This window comes from Schistocerca serialis, chromosome 5, assembly GCF_023864345.2.
Source record: "Schistocerca serialis cubense isolate TAMUIC-IGC-003099 chromosome 5, iqSchSeri2.2, whole genome shotgun sequence".
In the NCBI taxonomy this organism is placed as follows: Eukaryota; Metazoa; Arthropoda; class Insecta; order Orthoptera; family Acrididae; genus Schistocerca; species Schistocerca serialis.
Window position 1 is genome coordinate 625,263,422 of NC_064642.1, and position 17,594 is coordinate 625,281,015.

A 17,594-nucleotide genomic window follows, 5' to 3' on the forward strand; every position below is an offset into this window, starting at 1 on the left:
ACCAGAGTCTTGTGCAAGGGGGGAGGGTTGGAATTGGTAAAAGGGGACATCTGGCTCCTCCATTTTTTATTTAATACTTAATTCTCATACCCTTCTAGAAACGATTTTTCATAAACCCATTAAATCTATATAAATCTATATCTTAGCCAATTATAACATTACGTAGCTGACCACAGTAAGACAATACTACGGCTTCTCTAAACTGACCAGTTTACTTACAGAAAAAAATGAAAATTATTCTCCTACTGATAAATTTGTGCGCACTGTCTAGATAGGTACTACTGCTGTTAAACGCTCATGCAAAAAATGTGTAATATAAGTGCCAAATAAGGTCAAGAGTCCAAAAGGTTAAATTATAGTCATTACTTCGCGATAACTCCGCAGTTTATTGCCAGATAATTCCTATGTCCAGTGGTGGTGTCTTCCTGGGGGTTGGATGCTCCCGTGGACCTTTCCTCCACGTTTGCGAATTCAGTTTGGGTTTCTAAACTCTGTCTTTTGCGTAATTTCAGAAATAAGTCGAGACCAACAGAAGCTGACACATAGATTTTGAAACACGTTTAGGAAAATAGAGAAATGAAATGCATCGTGTTCTGGAAATACCGGAGTTTAGCCGGCCGGGGTGGCCGAGCGGTTCTAGGCGCTTCAGCCAGGAACCGCGCGACCACTACAGTCGCAGGTTCGAATCCTGCCTCAGGCATGGATGTGTGTGATGTCCTTATGTTAGTTAGGTTTAAGTAGTTCTAAGTCTAGGGGACTTACATGTGATGTTAAGTCCCATAGTGCCCAGAGCCATTTGAACCATCTGAACCCGAGTTTAAAAATCGAAACTTTTTTACAGCCTTTCTCACATACACGACGTCTCTAAGCGTATTAATTAATGTTTTCAAAAGTAATTACAAGGAGCCGTTAACCATGCGATCGCCATTGTTTACAAAGCACGCATTCGAATTTTACGCGATGTCCACCAAATACACACTAAATGATATACATGGAACTTCTGTGCAAATATAATTTGTGATTTTAAAATCAGTAAACATTCAAAATAACATATGTTGGCTCTTAATGGTGTACACTGAGGTCACATAAGTTATAAGATAGCGATATGCACATATACAGATGGAATACAGATGGAGACAGTATTGCTTACGCAAGATACAAAAGGGTAGTGCCTGGGCGGAGCTGTCATTTGTACTCACGTGATACATGTGATGTGAAAAGGTTTCTGGCGTGATTGTGACTGCGTAACGGGAATTAAAGTACTTTGAACGCGGAATGTTAGTTGGAGCTAGACACATGAAATATTCCATTTCCGAAAAACTCTCCTCCCGAACAGGTCATGAAGGCCCAATGGGACCGACCGGCCGCCGTGTCATCCTCAGCCCACAGGCGTCACTAGATCCCGATATGGAGGGGCATGTGGTCAGCACACCGCTCTCCCGGCCGTATCTCAGTTTCCGAGACCGGAGCCGCTACTTCTCAAACAAGTAGCTCTTCATTTTGCCTCACAGGCGCTGAATGCACCCCGCTTGCCAACAGTGCTCGGCAGACCGGATGGTCACCCATCCAAGTGCTAGCCCAGCCCGACGACGCTTAACTTCGGTGATCTGACCGGGGACCGGTGTTAGCACTGCGGCAAGGCCGTTAAACCGTTGGGGAATGTAATGTTGCGGGATCCACAGTGTCAAGAGTGCGCCGAGAATACCAGATTTCCGGCATTACCTCTCTCCATGGAAAATGCAGTGGCCGACAGCCTTCACGTAACGACCGGGAGCAGCGATATTAGTGTATAGTTGTCAGTGCTAACAGACGATCAATACTCCCTGAAATAACCGCAGAAATCAGTGTAGGACGTCCAACGAATGTATCTGATAGGGCAGAGCGGCGAAATTTGGTGTTAACGGGCTATGAAAGCAGACGATCGACGCGAGTGCCTGTGCTAAAAGCACGACATGGCCTGCAGTGCCTCTCCTGGGCCCACGACTATATCTATTATACCCTACACGACTGGTCACATTAACCACGATTTCAATTGGTAAGAGTGCAGATCCCACGAAGCGATGGACCGAGCTGGTCAACAAGACACTGTGCAAGCTAGTTCTGGCTCCATAGCGGTGTGGACTGTACGTGCATGAAATGGACTGGGTCCTCTGGTCGAACTAAACCTATCATTCACTAGAAATGGTTATGTGGGGCTGCTTTGACACCATTTGCAGCCATAAATGGACTTTATGTTTCGAAGCAACAATCGAATTTTTATGGATGACAATGCGCCATGTCAGCGGCCCACAATTGTTCACGATTGGCTTAACACACTGGTTTGCCTCCCAGTTCGTCCGACTTGAATCTCATCACATATTTATGGGATATTGTCGAGAGGTCAGTTCGTGCACTAAATCCTGCACCGACAACTCTTTTGTAGTTATGGATAGCTATAGAGTCAGCACGGCTCAACATTTCTGTAGGGGACTTGTTGAGTACATGCCACGTCGAGTTGCTAGAAGGTCCGACACAATATTATGAGGTCTTTCATCTCCTCATTGTGGAAACAGTTTTAGAATCACTGCTGTAGGCCTCTGTTCTGCAGCCTCCGATCGTAGACAACACAGTGATACACGTTTACAGATGCAGGATCCCTTCTGAAGCCCGCAAAATATTTAAAATTATGTAGCAGATGCATTTCTACTCTCGAAAGGGACATGATATCTGTGATTCATTAAATCTTGCGATTACCATACCTTCGGTTCAAATGGTTCAAATGGCTCTAAGCACTATGGGACTTAACATCTGAGGTCATCAGTCCCCTAGACTTAGAACTACTTAAACCTATCTAACCTAAGGACATCACACACATCCATGCCCGAGGTAGGACTCGAACCTGCGACCGTAGCAGCAACGCGGTTCCGGACTGAAGCGCCTAGAACCGCTCGGTCACAGTGGCCGACCAGACCTTCAGGAATAGGGTGCAGGACAATACACAGTAATCACAGGTTCTTCACTGAAATCCGTCCCTGAATTATTTGTAATGTGACGCAGGTTCTTCCAGGCTGTGCAAGCAGATTCAACCAGTACTTAGCCATTGAACTTTTTGTTTTGTTTTCAACTCTGGCATCTCCTTTATTGAATACAGTAATGTCGCATGTATTTCGTATTCCACGTTATGGATACCGAAGAGCTTGGCCTAGCAGTTTCTCATGCCGAAAGGAAACATAGGTTTTTCGCATACGGTGGGATGATGCGTAGTAAGGCATCGTGCCGATTATATCGCCTGTAAAGTAACTTTATATAGCATCTTTCTTACAGTCCCTACAAACTGAGATGTTTCAGCATTTTAGTGACACTATTTTAGTGACACTCCTCAGTGAATCAAATAAATCTTTGACACCCGCATTATTCTTCCTGACGCATGTGCCATCTTGTCCTTCCGACTTGGGACCACTGTTCGGTACAAGGTATACAGACTGAAGCCAGATATTGGTTTTATGCTCGAATAAATCTACGCGCTACTCTGTTTAGAATCGCCAAGAGTTACTGCCTTAATACATTTGTATGTCTGACTTCTGTGATTCTTCAATCGAGTACTCAAAGGCTAATAAATGTTTGCGTTTAGTGAAGTACGAGTCCCTGTGTTTCTCTATCTGTCCCTAGCACTACTGAAAGTTTCTAGTAGAAGTATTTTTTCGCCTACTCTTTCTGAAGCCTCTTTATCTGGTACATTGTCTAGCATGTCCACATTTCATCTCTGTATGGTGATGTTTCTCAGGAATGGTGTTTCAGCTAATTTTGAACACCAATGAAATACTATAATTGAATAACATTTTCTTCATCTGTGTGATACCCTTCGCTTTTTTTCCCTCTTGGTCTGATCATTTTGTACGGACTTACTCAGTACATCCTTACAACGTTTCTCTTCGTCTGCTACGTCTTTGTAACTTCATATTTAGGGGGCGTTGTTCTGTCCCTTCATGACACAAATAATGTGAAACTAATCGTCTAATATTTCGTAAACGATTTATTTTCATACACGAGGAAAAATTCATCAATGAGTGTCGGCTTTGATCCTCTGAACTCCTGCACGTTCATTACTAATTATAATTTTACTTGGCTGTTTATATTTTAAACAAAACATGGCGGCGGGGTGACACCCTGCAGTTGTTCTCGCATTTTGTAATAGTAGGAATTTTTTTCCTTTCCTTGTTAATTGGCTCCATTAGTACGTCGTAAACGGCCTTTCCGCAGTGGTAACACTGGTTCCCGTCAGATCACTGAAGTTAAGCGCTGTCGGGCTGGGTTAGCACTTGGATGGGTGACCATCCGGTCTGCCGAGCGCTATTGGCAACCGGGGTGCACTGAGCCCTCGTTAGACAAACTGAGGAGCTACTTGATTGAGAAGTAGCGGCTCCGGTTTCGGAAACTGACTACGGCCTGTAGAGCGGTGTGCTGACCACATGCCCCTCCATATCCGCATCCAGTGACGCCTATTGGCTGAGGATAACACGGCGGCCGGTCGGTACCTTCATGGCCTGTTCGGGAGGAGTTTAGTCTGTTAGAACGTTGTAGACATTTTTTCATATGTCTCTGTATCTCATTAATGTTCAAATTATATTCCAATTTATAGTGTTCCAGTCCAATTCTAGGACAACAACTAATAGGAAGATATTTGGTTTCCAGTTATAATGTAATTACTAAAGTGAATTGAGTCGAATAAATGTCCATTACAAAGGTCAGTCTGCTACATTTGTTACAGTACCAAGCGTACAATACGATAACTTCACTCGATTACCTCTTTGAGGCAGAACTGATTGTCATCCTTCGCTTTTATTCCTGTTCTTGGCCATACCATTCTTGCTTACGCCACTTAGGATTTCTATCTGACTGTATGATAGTTTCGTTTTGTATTTTTTGCGCTGTTTTTCGCCACACAAACGACAGCATTACATCACTGGTTTCGGGGATACAATGGGGCGACCTTTATTCCTATGCCCCCCCCCCTCCTCCTCGCCGCCGGTTATAGTAACTCTGTAGGACGTGACTCTTTTCTTGGACTCAGAAATGAACTAAAAGCGCCGTTAAAAGATTCAGCGTTCTAGCGCAGTTGTTAAGACACTCGAACCGTATTCTGCAGAAACGAGGTTCAAACAACCATCCGGTCGCACAGGTTTAGGTCTTGACTTACTTCTTTGGACCACATCGGACTGTTACTTTTCTGTCACTCACTTTTCCCACTAACAATGAGATAGTTTATGTTTCTAATGATGAGACTTTAAACTGAAGCCGGCCGGGGTGGCCATGCGGTTCTAGGCGCTACAGTCTGGAGCCGAGCGACCGCTGCGGTCGCAGGTTCGAATCCTGCCTCGGGCATGGATGTGTGTGATGTCCTTAGGTGAGTTAGGTTGAATTAGTTCTAAGTTCTAGGCGACTGATGCCCTCAGAAGTTTAGTCGCATAGTGCTCAGAGCCATTTGAACATTTAAACTCAACCTAGCGAGATAACGCCCTAGTAAGGCGATGTATTCGCAGTATGGGGGACGGCGGTTCAAATATCAGTTCGATAATTCAGATACAGGTTTCTCGTGGTTTCCTTAAATGGCCGAGACTGCTTCTTTGGGTAGAATACAGTAGATTTCGTTCTCCAAAGCTCCGTCCCTAATGACATCTTCATCGACGAGACTTTAAACCCAAATGTTTCTTCTTGCTTTTAACTGTAACATATCTTTTTGTAACACTAGATTGCCAATTAATTCGTTGTCATCCTAATATGCTGTAAACGTCGATCAGTATATTGTCGCATTCTTTCCAACCTCCGTATTAACACTTTCCTTTCTTGCTTCCTGTTGTATTCATCAAAAACGTTTAGCGCACAACAGCAAGGTAGCCGGAAGCTGCTCCCATGTTGCACTCAGCTACGGTGTTTTTACAGGTGCAAAGTTAGACTACAATAAAAATAATGTTAGCGACACTGTACTAAAAACTTCTGCACGGTGACCTAGGAGAAATAGTGAATACTCAGGGATATGGCAGGAACAATCATTCGAGACATGAGCTCTAAAATGCATACCTTAAAAGCTATGAGCAGTTCTTCATCTTCGATACTGCGAAACAAATCTCTTCTACTGCAAGCTATCTGGTTTTCATATTTTGATTATGGACAAAAACAAGAAAAAATGGCCAGCAAACATGGGCTCTAAAATTCATACGTCACGAACTGTGAGCACTTGTCCAGTAGAAGACATATACATGGAGGTATGTTCCGTCATTGTAACTAAATGAAAGGTAGTTTGTTTTTTGCCATTCGCGTTTGGATTCTTTTATTTATGACGCATGTTCAGTAGCGGCAGTTACAAGCATATTAAAGTTTTACCTTTTCCGTTATTTTCTTGTTTTTCAGGATAGAAACAACTTTTGCAGCACAAGTTCCGTGAGGTTTGCTGTTACTTACGATTCCCAGTATCGCTAGTTCATATGTGTGATTCTAGAAATGTGTTTACTCGTTCCCTATACTCCAGGTGGCGCCTTTTCACCCATATTTATTACAACACTTCACTTGCACTTTCCACTGTGCGTTGAACGTCTGTGTGTTACAGTGTGTAGTATTGCCAGCTGTCATCTTCCACCTGTGTTGAGTATTTGGTTTGATATTTGTTCATTTGCATTGTGTGTGTGTGTGTGTGTGTGTGTGTGTGTGTGTGTGTGAAAGAGAGAGAGAGAAAGAAAGAAAGAAAGAGAGAAAGAGGGAGGGGGCAGAAATAATTAATTATTTATTCTGGTTAAGTTTCATATTTCTGTTTGTTAGTGTTTTGGTGTCTAACATGATCACTAAGTAATTGTTGGTACTAATTTGGTCATTAATTACTTTATTCTTCATTGCAAGTGCTCTTTGTATATGAAAGTTTTCCTGTAATTTCTTCGTTGTAATTGTTCACTTTAATAATTTCCATGCCTTTTCCATGTTGGATGATTCACGTCCAAGATTTATCAGGTGTTCAGCAGAGGTAGAATGGATATTTTGATACCTCCTGCTTCTTATGTATTCTTTATAACTAGTTTTGAAATTCCTCTGTGTCATTACCAGGTATACTGATCACGTTCTTGACATTATAACTCATATGTACCCGTTCCTTGGAATTTGACTGGTTTGTCTGTTGTTGTTTGTAAACGTGACTGGAATGTGTTTGTTGTTTTGCAAGCAATGTGTAAACCTTGTTTCTTTATTACTTTTGCCATTCTGTGTGTTGATTGTGTTTCTTAAAGTGTACCACTAAGAGGAAGAATAACCCACTCACATCTAACAATACACACACATACAACACAAAAAGTCGAAAAATAAACTCGCAGCGACAGTTGGCAACACTACACATTGTAAACACACACATGTGCTCATAAGTCTTAAGGCGTGCATTTTAGAGCCCTTGTTTACTAGACTTTCTTGCTTCGAATTGCCATCCTGTCATATATGTATATATGGGACTAACTAATCTAATAATATTTTCAGTCTGTCTCCCTGTCGGTGACGGTATCTAATTTCTGGACCTGATAAAAACGCACACTGCGGCATTTGGCGGTTACAGCGATGTTGTGCAATGACTGCGGTAATTGCTTATAATTAATGGCCAATGCTGCCAACTGTGAGAACCTGCCGAGTGGAGCCGTGCATCTGATTTTATTCACGATCGATAGATGAACATTCACTTACGAACAATTTGTCTGACATCAGGCGGAGGAAGAATGTGGGCCGGCCGCGGTGGTCTAGCGGTTCAGGCGCTCAGTCCGGAACCGCGGGACTGCTACGGTCGCAGGTTCGAATCCTGCCTCGGGCATGGATGTGTGTGATGTCCTTAGGTTAGTTAGGTTCAAGTAGTTCTAAGTTCTAGGGGACTGATGACCACAGATGTTAAGTCCCATAGTGCTCAGAGCCATTTGAACCATTTTTGAAGAATGTGGTCCATGTTGTTAGCGCCCTCTGAGGGGACAGAGAATAAGTATGTGGCGAATGGATGTGACTTCCACGGCGAAAGCATAATATGGTCCCTATTAGGTGTGCCATCTGTGTCGAGTAACAATAACTATGTGGCGCTCTGCTGGCGCTCTGTCATGTGGTGCCCTCTGTGTATAGCAGCATCCAGCAGTGGACACAGCACTTCTCATATCTGTGTACCTGACATGGTCTCACTGCAAATTTGCTCCCTTGAACTAAATACTGAACTTAATTTCAGTGACCTGTCACCTGACTTCTTCTCGTGTGCTTATATTTATATTTTTCACCCATAAACTCTCGTATTTCTCTATTTATAAAATCAAAATTGGTTGTAGCCATCATTATTTTTGGTTATCTAACCTTAACTACTTTCACCATCACTTTCCAACACTCCTTGAATAGATACGGATCCTTTACACCTCCTGCAAGCTTGATCTCTCCCATCCTCTCCCACCCCACCCCACTGCCATGCATGTACTGCTGCATCCCACCTGCTCTCCACCCACCTGCTCTCCATCTTCACACTCTCCATATCCTTGCCCAAGGTGGCTTCCGCCAACTCTCCCTCCCTGATGATGTCCTCGTTCCTTCTATATACCCCTCCTACCAGATCTAATCCTCCCCTTCCTTTCCCCTTTTACTCCAGAGCTCCCTCTCTACTCTTACTCGCCATCCTTTCTTCCTCCCTCCTCCCATCTCCCATTTTTCCCACTCCCCCCCCCCCCCCCCAACCCAGCCTTCCACACCTAACCCTCCTCCCTCCCCTCTCCCTTCTTTTCTCCCACTGGCTTCTTCCCCCTTTCTTCCCCCCCCCCCTGCCTGTCCATTACACCCAGTGGCAGCCCCCCCCCCCCATCTCATCAAGTGTGTTCAGTGCTTTCTGTGGCAAAGATCGTCACCAGTGTTTAGTGCAATGGTGTTTTCTTTTGTGTGCTACTTCACTCGAGTGTAAAACTGATTACCTTCGTTTGTGTGCACTGTGACCTTGGTTCTGAAACCAGTGCGTTCTGAGAAACGTGTTCATTACTGTTCTTGTTTGTGTCTTCTGTTTTTACCATTCACGTATTTCTATTTCTATGTCTCCATGTTCGCTATAAGGTTTTTTCTGTTGGCCGAAGAGTGGCATCTGTACACCACTGCTGGCCCACCTTTGTATAAATGGAAAATACAATAAAGAAAAAAAATTTCTAACTCAACTTTATCAGATTCTAGGTATAAGTTATTCTCCATCAGCTGTATTATTTCTTTCTCCAATTCATGTACTCTAATAAGTTTTCAGTTTCATCCATCCTCTGTTTTTCCTTCCAGTCTTGCCCAGTTTCTCCTGTCCCATGTTTTATTACACACCGGTAATCCTACTGTGTATTCTCTTATTCTTTCTATTTACTTCTCTGCAAATTGAGAAGAGAGTATGTATGTAGACTTTCAAAATAGTAATTAGGTCAGTTTCTTTTATTTATAAGGAAGCTAACTTTGTAAATAATTTCTCACAGTAATTATGTGTTTTTTTCATTCACAGTGATTTAAGCACCTTTTGTCTACATCTCCATATTCCACAAACCATCAAGCATGGCGGAGATTACCTTATAACATTATGAATCATGTTCTTTTATGCTCCACTTGCAAATGGATGGATGGAAAAATGACTGTCTGTAAACAGCTCATCACAGGGTTGCTGTTATTCGCAAATGGCTGACCAGTAGTTGTATTCGAAGTTCAACTCCAACACTTTCCTCTGCATCTATCTGTAGCTTATCCATTTAAAGTTAATAGGGTACTAGATCTTTCCTCCTACATGATTATAAAAGCTAGTGAGCATCATGATATTGGATGACCTAGTTTGTGATGGAAACGCCTCAGGTCTTAAACACTGTGATTTGCTTTACTGAATATTTAAATTTCAGGTGCAGTTGCATCAAAATGACAATATGGACGATTCTTTTGGATGTACTTCTTGTTTTCAAATTAGGCTGTCCAGAAAATAACGACAGCTCCTTACCTTTGACTGGTAATGCATAATTTTTTTCAGAGTTTTAGTAGTAGCAACATTCTAAATCTCTTAAGTGAAAAGAGAAAAACTTCATGCTCTTTTACAACATACTTGCAAACTGTAAAATGCTTGTCGAGCTTTAGTTTATTTTAGATTTTTAATTTTCAGCGAAAGTTTAAAGTGTGAAATTGCTACTTTTCTATTACATTAATTTGTTACACAATTATCGTTACATTTGAATTTGAATAGGTCCTTTTCTCATAATTCATTAATTGGCTCTTCCATTATGCTCAGTGAACGTCATTTATCCACTAACAGCACCAAGCAGATTTGGCCTATCATTTGCTTTATTGTTCATGTATACTAAAGCTAATATAGCATTACAGTGTGTGAACATCATTATAATTGTTGTAAAATTCAGAAAACGGATTGAGCATTCATAGTTATTTTGGCTTATGTCAAGATGATAATACAATATTCTCAATTTTTTAAACTAACACAGTTTTTCAATTGCTCCTCTTTTTGTGTTCAAAGTTGTCTTCATTAATAATAGATGAATGATGAGACCCATGGAAAGTAACACGTCTTTATTTGGTTTGTGTATGGTGATACGTGGGCCACATTTTGAAGTCAGCAAAAAAAAAAAAAAAAAAAAAATCAAATTTACACATAATCACAGAAAATGGGTTATATTTTATCATTTGTATGTCTGTATTGAAAATCAGATTATTCTAAACGATCTAGTGAATATAAAAGAGGTTGTGTAAAAATTATTTCTATTACATAGTTTTTTTCTTTTTTTTCTGTTACCTCTAGCAAATAGCATTTGGGTCATACACGAGAAACTCTCATACTCCTGTTTAAATAACCAATACTGCTACGTCTGATATCATATTTCTATGTATATGTGGCAACAACTTCTTCCTATGGAACAGTTATGGAAATGTCTTCATCGGAAAGGAACAACGAAAACATCTAGAGATCTTAGAAAGCATCTTAAATCCTTTAAGTCACATAATTTTGGGTACTATAAGTTAAAGTTTTAGAAACAAATATGTTCTATCTTAACGATACTTGCTATAATAACGGTTAAAGAAGTTACAGTGCTAACTTTTAGTTTAATAGAGGCATGTGTCTGTTGTCCCTTTTACTTAGAGTGACCATATTTTCTTCGGACAAAAGTGGGACTTTCATACATTTTCTTGGCAAAAAGTGGGATCATTTTTATTTCTCATTAAATATCACTTTTAATGCTAACATTTCTTCTTCCTCTGCAAACATAGCCTTCACCACTGATATTTGTGTGTGTGTGTGTGTGTGTGTGTGTGTGTGTGTGTGTGTGTGTGTGTGTACAAAACCAAACAAAGAATGGAAAGAAGTACATTTCAAGTTTTCAGAAATTTACTTATTAAGAAATGTAACATTTATAACACAGAATGTAGAAAGACATACAGTAACAATCACTACAGAAGAAAGTTCTTAGTGAACACAAGGAATTTATGATTTTTTGGATTCCACACTGCAATCATATTTTTTCAAAGATGAAATTTCATTCAGCAACTCAGGTTTGCCTAATAGGTATGAATAGAAGTCAGTCCAAATGTATTTACTGAAGTTTAAACAGGTCAGTAAAATACACTTAACGCTCCTCACCGTAAATCTACTCTGCTCATCTGTCCACTGTGACGATAGTAAGCTGAAAACTCTTTCAACATTTGCATTGGGGGCAGGGAGTGAAAAGAAGTACTGTGCTATATTAAGCGATTCTCTGAACTGTTCATTACACTGGCAAGATCTGAAAAACCTACTCCATTTTTCATGTGCCATCAACTGATTCCATTGTTCACTGACTGTTTACACTTGTTGTTTTACAAATGATTGTATATGAACTATTTCATCAAATAAGAGGCTGTCATTTACTAGAATGCCCATTTCATTTAGCCACATTAAAGTATTTTCAACTACTGACCATTCTGGTGGTTCTGTGAGCATCATCTATGAGAATACAGAAAACTCAGCTATTCCCTGTAACCATGAGGATAAATAGTCTACTGAAGCATCATAAAACGTTGCTAGTGCATTGTCAAATTTGTTAACAAACTGGTCATCACAATCATTCAGCAGTTTTTTACACTTAGTGGTACAAAATGTTCATGTTTCCTTGAATTTAGACTTGTCAAAGCTTTATTTAAGACTGCTAATACTTCACATATGGAATTATTCTGTTTCTCAATGCTCAGAATAGATTGTTGGAAAACACTCATTTGTGAATGCACAAAAAGTAAATAACATTCATTTATAGGATCACTGAAAAAACTCTTTTAAGATTGCAGGGCACTTTAAGTTAGACTGTGACAAAAAGTAAGATTTCAAAGGTCCTTTCTATGGCTGGCAACAATGAAAGCCACCTTGTTTTGGAAAATGAAAGTAAATTTTTGTAAGTGACACCAACAAATTCACAGAATTCAGTGAGTTCTGCAACACAAATAGAAAAAATATGAAAATGATTGCACAACTTCATGACAATGCAGTCAAGGTCAACATGTAAAACATCACAAGCACTTTGAAGTGTGTTATGAACAACATGTGCTGGACAACCTATGCCAACAATGTTAGAGTTTTTTAATTTTTCTTTCAGATGTGTGAAAACATTATTACCCTCTTTCTTCATTAACCCCCCAAAATTACAGTTAGTATTGTCTGCACCAAAATCAACACACTTTGAGATGATACTGTATGACTGTATAACATGAAAATGATAGTTGGAATTTGTTTCGGACTTTTCGCTCTGCAATTCATCAAGATCAAGCAATTTCGTCTGCAGTCCACCCTCACTTACAGAAAAATACTGAACTATCACAGGAAAAATTTTCTGCTGCCCATGGTTGCTAGCATCAGTAGATATTGAAAAGTATTTTGCACTGTTTACAGCAGCTATTACCTGTTTCTGGGAATGCGGAGCTATAAAATTGTTGATAATTGCTTCACACTTTAGTCTTCCACACGAAACATTTTCTGCAATCTTAGAATCAGGAAAAAATTTTTTGTTTAGTTGAACACTGCAGTCATTAGATCGATAGCTTTGGTGGTGTTTAACAACATGGAATGACAGGGTTCCTTCTGCTGCAGTTACGTTTTTCTGTTCCTGTGTATTTGAAGTTACAAAATATCTCGTCATTTTTTGCGAGGAACCTGCCGATCGAAGATTCTTCCTGTGTTTCTCTGATTCCATGTGATGCTTGAGATCTGCAGCACCACCATAAGACACGGATACAGCACAGTTACATACGTTACATTTTGCTGAACAGTCATTGTCAGTAGCAGTGAAGCAAGGAAATTTCCTCTGAAGCTCTTCCGAAAACTTTGATTTTCGTTTCGGCATCGCCACAACATGCTAGCACTTGACGAAACTGATACTGAGTGCTGACAACAATGGCAAGCAAAAGCAAAGAAAATAAGAGTACGCAATAGTTATAGTGCTGAAGCTGTCCATTATCAGGGGGTGCCAACGTACGGAATGTCAGTTTCAATTGATAGTTTATAAAATCGACGCTCAGAAAATATTTTAACCACTTTGTAAACGTCTGAAAATAATCCTTGAAAATCGCGACAAATTGCTTGTTTTTAAAAAAAAGTCGGGACAAATTTTTGAGCCTCAAAAAACGGGGCACTCCCGATTAATCGGGACGTATGGTCACCCTACTTTTACTATAAATAAATGCGTTTATGTGTTCTTCTCTTTTTTGCGTTGTTAGGTATTCCTTCAGATCTATATCCTGCAAATGCAGTAGTCATACACAGAAGGAAGAATTGATAACAATAAACTAGCGCTGCAGTTTCGTTCACATTCTGTATAGCCAATGTAGCAAAACTGTCGATATTAATGCAAAATCCTGTCACATAGAAGGAATGCACCAGGCCCATTTAAAATGACGTGCTTTGCGTATAAAATGTGAAAATATTAATAATTGGCCGGTTGCAGTTAGAAAGCTTTGTGCAGCAGTCTATTTTTGTGTCACATGAGTGCTGTGACAATCTGAGTTGGCGCAAGAAAAATATCAACAATTGCCCATATATAGCCGGGCGTGTGTCACATACCTTTTAGGCGACCAAGAGCAACCTCGTGGCATCCTCGCGAACTACGTGTAACGCTAGTGGCACACTCTGCCCTCTACTGGTGAGCTGAACAACTCAATCGTTCCATGGCGCGAAGTTCCGACGTGTTACGGCAGCCAGCAGTTCCACTAAGTTAAATACATGAATTCAGGAAGACAGTTGTTCACAAACGGCAGTATTCATAAAACTTCATATCATTCATAAGCGTCGTTAAACTGTTTTTTACTGATTTATGGATAAGTTAGGTATTGTTTTGTTTTTAGTAAGAAGAAAGGGAAAACGACAATAGTTGGAGGGAAAATTCAGAAAGTGGAGAGATTTAAAGTTCTGAGAGAATAAATAGAAATTGAGCTGACAGAAAAGAAAGGAATGGGGGAACGTGTAAACAAAATGAATTTGTCAAACACACTTACTGCGAATATCTGCAATAAGAACATTTCGATCAATGCAAAGTTGACACATGGTGACAATGATGCACCTGAAGCCTTATACGCAGGCAAGGGCGTCCATACGGTAGCTTGCAGGGAGAGGTACGGGGTGGGCTACATCTGGGCGTATGGAGTATTGTTAATATTTTGGAAGACGAACGGAGCCTTGAAACTAGCCATAAAAAGTTCCAGTTTCGAACTCTGTTTAAAACTTGCATAATACCTTTTGAAATAATTTTCTTGAAAGAAAAACGACTACACTATATTTTTTCCTTTCCCTGAGAACAATGCGGCATTGTGGGTGGGGAAGGGGGGGGGGGGGGAGGGGCGGCGCAGCCGCTGCCCATTCGTGTGAGCGTCTTTGAACGCAGCAGATGCTCTTAATCTAGGATGAACAGGAGTACTTAAAAGACTAGAACCAGTGGAACGACGGATTCTCTAGAGGATGTCGGGGCCTCGAAAAACAGAAGATGGTCGGCTTAGGAGACGAGCGTACCAAGAACTGTAGACTAAGACAAAGAGAGAAGCTCATACATCATTAGAAAAAGGAGAATGTACAGCCGCTGCCCATTCGTGTGAGCGTCATTGAACGCAGCAGATGCTCTTAATCTAGGAGGAACAGGAGTACTTAAAAGACTAGAACCAGTGGAACGACGGATTCTCTAGAGGATGTCGGGGCCTCGGAAAACAGAAGATGGTCGGCTTAGGAGACGAGCGTACCAAGAACTGTAGACTAAGATAAAGAGAGAAGCTCATACATCATTAGAAAAAGGAGAATGTACAAGGGGACGTTAATTCAACTTCTGGTGTACAAGAGAACCAATGTAGGCTGGATCCATAAATGCAAAGCGATAGGGAAGAAAGGGGAATACACTAACTGGAGACGTTCAATATGTCGATTTTTAAATAAAAAATTTAAACTGTCGCAAGAACTAGACCCAGAACGAAATCAGAAGAAGACTGCACAGAATGAAAATCAAAAGAATATTGTACAAGGAAAAAGACCCGAAGAAACGAAGCTTACACGAACTAACGTGATCCTCAGGTGACAAAAAACGAAAAAAAGAAGGGGAAAATAGTTTACCAAGTGGGAGCTGAAGAGAACACTGAAATTAATAACTTGAGAAGTACACTACTGGCCATTAAAATTGGGGACGTTTGCAAGACAACAACCATGTGCACGAACAGTTCGACGACGTTTGCAGCAGCATGGACTATCAGCTCGGAGACCATGGCTGCGGTTACTCTTGACGCTGCATCACAGACAGGAGCTCCTGCGAAGGTGTACTCAACGACGAACCTGGGTGCACGAATGGCAAAACGCCATTTTTTCCTATGAATCCAGGTTCTGTTTACAGCATCATGATGGTCGCATCCGTGTTTGGCGACATCGCGGTGAACGCACGTTGGAAGCGTGTATTCGTCATCGCAATACTGGCGTATCACCCGGCATGATGGTATGAGGTGCTATTGGTTACACGTCTCTTGTTCGCATTGACGGCACTTTGAAAAGTGGACGTTGCATTTCAGATGTGTTACGACCCGTGGCTCTACCCTTCATTCGATTCCTGCGAAACCCTACATTTCAGCAGGATAATGCACGACGCATGATCCAGGTCCTGTACGAGTCTTTCTGGATACAGAAAATGTTCGACTGCTGCCCTGGCCAGCACACTCTCCAGATCCCTCACCAATTGAAAACGTCTGGCCAATGGTGGCCGAGCAACTGGCTCGTCACAATATGCCAGTCACTACTCTTGATGAACTGTGGTATCGTGTTGAAGCTGTATCGTGTTGAAGCTGCATGGGCAGCTGTACCTGTACACGCTATCCAAGCTGTGTTCGACTCAATGCCCAGCGTCAGATGGTTGTTCTGGGCACTGAGTTCTCAGGATCTATGCACCCAAATTGCGTGAAAATGTAATCACATGTCAGTTCTAGTATAATACATTTGTCCAATGAATATCCGTTTATCATCTACATTCCTTCTTGGTGTAGCAATTTTAATGTCCAGTAGTGTATATTTCAGTATGAATGACCGAGAGAAGCCTTTGGTGACTCAGCAGCCGGCGAAAAGACAAAGATCCCACTTTCGACATCTAATATTTCAGACAATTTCAGTCTGTTAGGAAGGTTCATCCATATAGTTAAATTTCAGCATGTTAGTTTCCGTGCATACTACTTCTGCAGTCGTGCGATGTTAGGGAATGGTACAGTTTCATGAATAAATAAAAGCCGCGGGGGATTAGCCGAGCGGTCTGAGTCGCTGCAGTCTTGGACTGTGTGGCTGGTCCCGGCGGAGGTTCGAGTCCTCCCTCGGGTATGGGTGTGTGTGTTTGTCCTTAGGATAATTTAGGTTAAGTAGTGTGTAAGCTTAGGGAATGATGACCTTAGCAGTTAAGTCCCCAAAGATTTCACACACATTTGAACTTTTTTTTTTGAGTAAATAAACAAAATCGTAATGTGCCACAAATGAATCCACTATCTTTTGTCTGCTACTGTTCTTAATTCTATTTCGAAGTGATGGTGTAAGAATTCCTATTTTCTCCCCGTATTGTGTTATCGTTGTTCCTCTGAGCGCTTCTCCCACCTATATCTTCTGATTTGGACAATATTTCTTGAGTTCTATTTACGGCAATGCGTTTGGACATTCATCTATGAAGACTAGATTCATTCTTCCACTCACAATATTATGTATCGAATCTGCAGTCAGCCAAATAGAAAATAAATCTTACACGATGTTGACAGCAGCATTGTCCCGCAGTCAACCTGGATACTGGTTTTCTAAATTCACCAAACAAAGTTAGAGAGAAAAACTTCACCTTCCTCAAAAGATTTCCATTTAGATTCTCTGTGCACATCTACTACAAATTTAATTACCTGCTACGATCATTGCAAGTTGTATCTGAATCTTCGAGAACTGGTGTCGTTCAGATTTTATAATGACTCCAAAACCTGGAGCAGTACTGTAAAAATGGCCGGGAAAGTGTCTTGTATGAGAATCTGTTTATACACACATCAAAAAAAGTTTTGCGTCACCCCAGTACCCAGAACTCCTGAAGGTAGACGTTGACTGTTGATACATA

General features: G+C 41.0%; 1 pseudogene; it reads left to right on the plus strand.

The window, feature by feature from the left end:
• The first annotated feature begins 4,220 nt into the window (after positions 1 to 4,220).
• Positions 4,221 to 4,338, plus strand: LOC126482494 (5S ribosomal RNA; annotated as a pseudogene).
• Positions 4,339 to 17,594: the final 13,256 nt, after the last annotated feature.